The sequence below is a fragment of the Oryctolagus cuniculus genome, chromosome 5, assembly GCF_964237555.1.
Source record: "Oryctolagus cuniculus chromosome 5, mOryCun1.1, whole genome shotgun sequence".
Lineage (NCBI taxonomy): Eukaryota > Metazoa > Chordata > Mammalia > Lagomorpha > Leporidae > Oryctolagus > Oryctolagus cuniculus.
The window spans coordinates 131,879,875-131,885,874 of NC_091436.1; positions in this window are offsets into that span (position 1 = coordinate 131,879,875).

Sequence of the window (6,000 nt, forward strand, 5' to 3'; positions counted from 1 at the left end):
TTTTTTAAGATTTTATTTGTTTATTTGAAAGAGAGAGAGAGAGATCTCCCCTCTGCTGGTTCACTCCCTAGATGGCCTCAATGGCCAGGGCTAAGCCAGGAGTCTGGGTCTCTCATGTGGGTGGCAGGAATTCAAGTACATGAGCACTTGAGTCATCATCCACTGCCTCCCAGTGTGCATATGAGCAGGCAGCTGGATGGGAGTCAGAGTAGCTGAGATTCAAACTAGGCCCTTCGAGTTGGGATATGGGCATCCCAAGTAGCAATTTAAGCCATTGCACCAAACATAACCAGTCTCAGTACCAGTCTAACCTTATTAAGTTACCCCCGAGTTCCTTAATTTTTGTTTGTTTACGTTGAGATATACCTTCCAAAAACAACAAATGTACCCCCTGATTTAACATAGACACACAAGCCCCCCTGTGATAGCTACCCAGGTCGGGGTAGTGAACTTTCCAGCAACTAGAAAGCACTATCAGCGGCAAACCCTTCGCAATTCTTCTCCCCTCTTGGGGACTCCTACTCCTCTTACTTGATTTTACAAAGCAATCCAGTCTCTCTCGGTTTATGTCTCCCCATCCAAGCTGGGCCCATGGACCTTCTTCTCTCCAAGGAGGCAGGAGGGACGGCAACAGCTTCCTTCAAAATAGCACTTGGGGGCGGGTGTTGTCGGGTAGTGGTTAAGCCTCCCAGTGGAGTGTGGCTTGAGTCTTGGGTACTCCCTGCTTCCAATGCAACTCCCTGCTGATGCTCCTGGGAGGCAGCAGATGACGCCCCAAGTGCTTGGGCCCCTGCCACCCACGTGGGAGTCCCACATGGAGCTCCTGGATCCTGGCTTCAGCTCAGCCCAGTCCAGGTTGTTGTGGCCATTTAGGGAGCAACCAGTGGATGGAAGATCTCTTTCTGTCTCTCCCTTTCTCTCTGTCACTCTTCTTTTTGATAAATAAAATAAACCTTTAAAAAATAAGAATGTAAAAAAATAAAAACCACACTTTGTTTTTCCTGCACGTTGGTGATAAAGACACTGAGACGCAGAGAGGTCAAGTAACTTTCCTGGATCCCCAAGCTCTTATGTATTCATTCACTAATTTTTAAACGTTTATTTTATTTATTGGAAAGGGAGAGAGAGGGAGAGAATGATCTTCTGTCCACAGTTCATTCCACAAACGGCTGCGCCGGCAGCAAATGAGATGCGGGCTTTGCAGGCAGTCGCCTAACGCACCAGGCCACTTGACTCCGAAGTCCATGGGGGGTGGCTTGTTCATCTCCGTATGCCCAGGACTTCGCAAAGTGTCAGAACACATAGTCAGAGCTCAATTAGTGCCTGCTGCATCTGCAGCTAATTAAAGGGTGGCTTCGGGGAGGAAGGCATCCTAGGCCCGTGGGGAGAACTGGAGCAGAGAAAGGACAAATTGTTTAGGGAGTCAGTGGAGGGTGGAGGGCGGTGAGGTGAGGCGCTGGGCTGTGTGGCCCCCTCTCCCTGCGCCTTCCCAGAAGCAGGTGCTCTGGGCACTGGCTGCTGCCATCATCCATCAAGGCCTAGCAGCCTGAGGAAGCTCAGGGCCCATCCCGCAGGACACTTGCAATCAACTTTGGTTCAATTTATTCCCTCTAAATGACTCTGAGATGTAAATAAAATTAAATTAATGCCGCTGTGTTTGTCTCTGGCTGGGACTGTAATGGCTGCAGCGATGCCACCCATGAGATGGGCTGGGAAGGGGGAAGCCTCTGCAGCAGCACCGTGCACCCCTCGCCCTCCCCGCTCTGGGGGGGCGGGGAAGCTCCACGCTCCACAGTCACCAGCCTGGGAGTGGGAGGTTCCGGCCACTTCTCCCCACTTTTCTTCCCTCTCAGACCCAGCCCACCCTGACTCCCACAGCCCTCCCTCACCCCCTGACCGCCTCAGCTCTCAATCTGTCAAAGCTCTAAGGTCAGGCAGAATGGCGTTCTCTCTTAACCTATGGCATCAACAACATACACACCCGCAGCCAGTCTGCGGGGAGCCACCTACAAATAGCTCCCTCTCCAGCACTTGTCCCTGGGGCCACTTGGCCAGCCATGATGAGGCCCATTGCCCTGGACCAGGGCCTCTCAACCTCGGCCCTACTGACAGTCTGGCCACAGAGTTCTCTGCTGGGGGTGTTGGGGGGGGTGGGGGGACTGTCCTGTGCTTCCTAGGATGTGGCACAGCATTCTCGGTCTCAACCCAGCAGGTGCCAGCACACATCCTCGCTTGGCCCCAGCCATTGTGGCCATTTGGGAAGTAAATGACTGGATGGAAGATCTCTCTCTCTCTCTCTCTCTCTCTCTCTCTAACTCTAACTCTGACTTTCATATAAATAAATAAATCTTTAAAAAATACACAAAGAAGAATCGCGGCCTGAAAACAGAACTCCCTTGGGCTTTCCCCATTGGCAGAGAAACCCCAGATGGAGCAGGTCATCATAGGCTGGAGCTCTCCAGTGAGGAAGAGATTTCTTGCCAGGGGAGATTCCCCAAGGACAGAAATTCTACGTGGGAGGTGACTTTCTAAAGAAGAAGACCCCAGCGCTTAGGAAAAAAATATTTATTTGAAAATACAGAGAGAGAGAGAAAGAGAGAATCTTCTATCCCCTGGCTCACTCCTCAAATGGTTGCAATGGTCAAGGTCAAAGCCAGGAACTCCATCTGGATCTCCCACATGGATATCAGGGTCATAAGTACTTGGAGCATCTTCTGCTGCTTTCCCAGATGCAATAGCAAGGGGCTGGATCAGAAGCAGAACAGCCAGGACCCAAACTGGCGCTCTGATATGGGATGCGGGCAGTGTAGGCGGCTTAATCCACTGTGCAAAAACAATGCCTCTCTCCCCCACAAAAAACACTTTTCAGTGACCGGAATGGTGCAATTATTTGATGGGCATCTGACCTGGCAGTTAAGATGCCTGCTTCCATCCCACATCAGAGCGCTCGGGTGTGCGTGCTAATGCAGACCCTGGGAGGCCGAAGATGATGGCTCAAGTACTGAGGCCCTGCCACCCCTGTGGGAGACCTGGAGCCCCAGCTGTAGTGGGCATTTGGGGAGTGAACCTGCAGATGGGAGCTCTTTATCTGTCTCTTTGTTTTTCCTCTCTTCCTCTTTCTCAAATAAATAAACAATTAAAACAAACAAACAAACAAAAAAAGACTTTTCAGTATCTTTCTAGTATGCAACTGTCCCAGCCCCCTGGGCAGCAGGTTGGAGCCTGGCAGAAACACTTAACAAAGTTCTTCCCCTGGGGCCTGGTCAAGAGCAGCTGGGAAGGGGAGGAGCATTGTCTTCCGGGGCTCAGAGGTCCTGACAGCAGTGGTCGTGAATTTGCCCAGGGAGACGGGGTCAGGGGCCGGTCCTCAGCCCACTGTTCTCTCCCTCTTCTTCCTTCAGCCATCTCAATTTTCAGAACAAGCCATGGAAAAACAATCCAGTGATTTTAACTCTATTTATAAATCTCTTGGAGCTTTTATGTGGTCCAGAACATTCCAGCTTACAGAGAGGAAATCAAAGAAAATGTTTATCATTGCAGGACAAAGCCAGAGCCTGGAAGTTCACCCGGAGCCTGGGAGGTGGGGGTGGGTTAAGGAGTCGGATGGAAGGCCGGAGGGTGGTGGGGGTGGATTGCTGCTGCCTAGTGATTCCCTTATCACAAAAGAATTAAAGCTGCACCATCCCATCCTTGGGCATTTGATCATCATCTGAGTTGCGTCTATGTGTTTGCAGCATTTCCGCGTCCTGCCAAAGTCTGCTGCTGGCAGAATTTCTGGGCTTTGAACGCCAGTAGAAACTGCAGCCCAAAAGTGCATTCATAAGCTGCAGGCCGTCTGTCAAGCAGCTCGGTGTGAGTCGGATGTTTATGTGACCCCTGGCTGCTGGGCTCATGCCGTAGCATCTCGTGTCCATCCAGGCCCAGCTCCCTTGGGCAATTTTCCCTAGGACACCCTAAAGCAGATGATAAAGAATCCGCTGACAAGGACAGATGGATGAGCACAACACAGCTTCCCATGGTTCCAGTAGCACGGCGCGCGCTTCCAAGCACAGCGCTAGCCCCTGCCAGGTGACAGAGGAGCTGCCTCAATCCCTTCACCCTGGTAGATTTTGTATGAAGCCATCCCACCTGTGACGGCTCCCAGGTTCACATGGCCTCTGGGCCTCTCACCCCCTTCCTGCTCCCCCGCTACCGCCCTGCCTGGGCTGACCCAGGCTCCCAACCCCAAATGGGCCTCGCTCCAAGGGGCTGTGCCTGCCATACCTAGGGGACTGCATGGGCTCTGTGTCTTCCTGTCGTGTTCCGTGAAGAAGTGTAAGGAATCTGGATTGTTTTCTAGAACCTTCTTGGAGAGCCAAGGTTTAAATCCATGCCTCTTTTTCTTCAAAGCCAATTCAGACCTATTAGGGTTAAGCAGGACACCCTCTGTGCAGCAGGGCACTGCCCTCCTTCCCCGTCTTCCCCACCCCCTGGTGTTCACGTCCTCCAGCCTTCTCTGTAGCAGCCCCTTCCACACGGGCCATTAGTATTTTATTGATGGCACTGGGCTTGGCGGCTGTGCCAGCTCCCCCTCTTTGACTTTGATGGATGATGAGTGATGGGAGAGGGAAGTACTGTGTGTGTGTGTGTGTGTGTACTAAACAGTTGGGGACAGTGAGGCGGACAGATAGGACAGAATGCAACGCCGAATAAGAGGCCCACGTACAAAGGTTGGCTGTGCAAGGAAGACGGAAAGAGGTGAGTTGGGAGGGGAGAACCAAAGTGGGACCTTTATCAGAGACCCACCTAGATCCAGAGCCAGAGGACTTGACTTTCATGACCCCAGTGTGACTCTCATCCACAAAGCGGGGACAATAGTAATACTTACTTTAGAGGGCATTGTAAGGCTCAGGTGAGTTAGTATACCCAAAGCACCTGGAACAATGCCTGGAGGTTCCATTTTCTTGCACATAAGTATTCACTGTTGTTTTCCTCACCACCTCTGGATCCCTGGCCCGAGCATGGGATGGGGCGAGGAGAGAGACAAACCTCCTTCAATCCCTTTGCCCATGGACCTCTTGCCGACCACACCCTCTGCCAACTCTTCCCCCAACCATTCTCTGTCTCTGGAGAGCTGCACCCCCCACACACCCCACCCCATGCATTTTTCTCTAGAAAACTCCCCAAATTCTCTCTTCCCTGCACTTCCTCACCAAACTGGACAAGCAGTTCTACTTATCAGGACGGTGAGTCCAACAAGGGGGAACATTGGTTGTGTGACGTCAGAGATAAGGTAGACCAGATGGTTCAGAGTTGGTGTTAGAGGGACCTTGGGTGCTGGGCTGCAGTGTGGGTTTTGTTCTGTAAGAAATGGGGAGCCGCGGATGGTGTTAGAGAAAGACCATGGTGTGGTCCGGGTTACGCAGCAGTGGGATTGTCTTTTAAAGACTCTTAAGTGCAGGAAGTATGCCAGGCTCATCCCAGTCATTTACCAGCTTGGGAGAATGAGCTTCAGATACTTAGTCGGAGCAAGTTTGATGGCAGGGAAGAGGAGGGAAGCCATGAGCCTTTGGGACGACTTAGCCTGCGGGTGCTCGACCCTGCTGCGGGGGATGAGACGGACTCCAGGGCCAGGCATTTGATCACAGGCGCTTTCCTGTGACAACGCTTGGGCTGGAAGTCACGTAGAGAACAGGACACAGCTAAGTCATGCTGTGTGCACCTGTGCAGGCCACTTTGGGGTCCAGACTCCAGCACACACGCTCTTGGGGACACTGTGGAGTCTCCATGAAGTTGTGAGGGTGAGGAGGGAGAGCACAATGGTGGCAGAAGTTTGATCTGACACCTGCTGCCTGGCTTCTGCCTGTGCAGCCTTGACCTCGGTGCAGCATGAACCTCAGTGTGCCTGTCTGTGAAGTGGGTTGGATGATAGTTATTTCGAAGACTCTCTGTGTTCACTCACTTGACGTGCTCAGACGAGCACGCAGCAACAGAGTAAGTCCCTCAATATGGTGTGGGTCT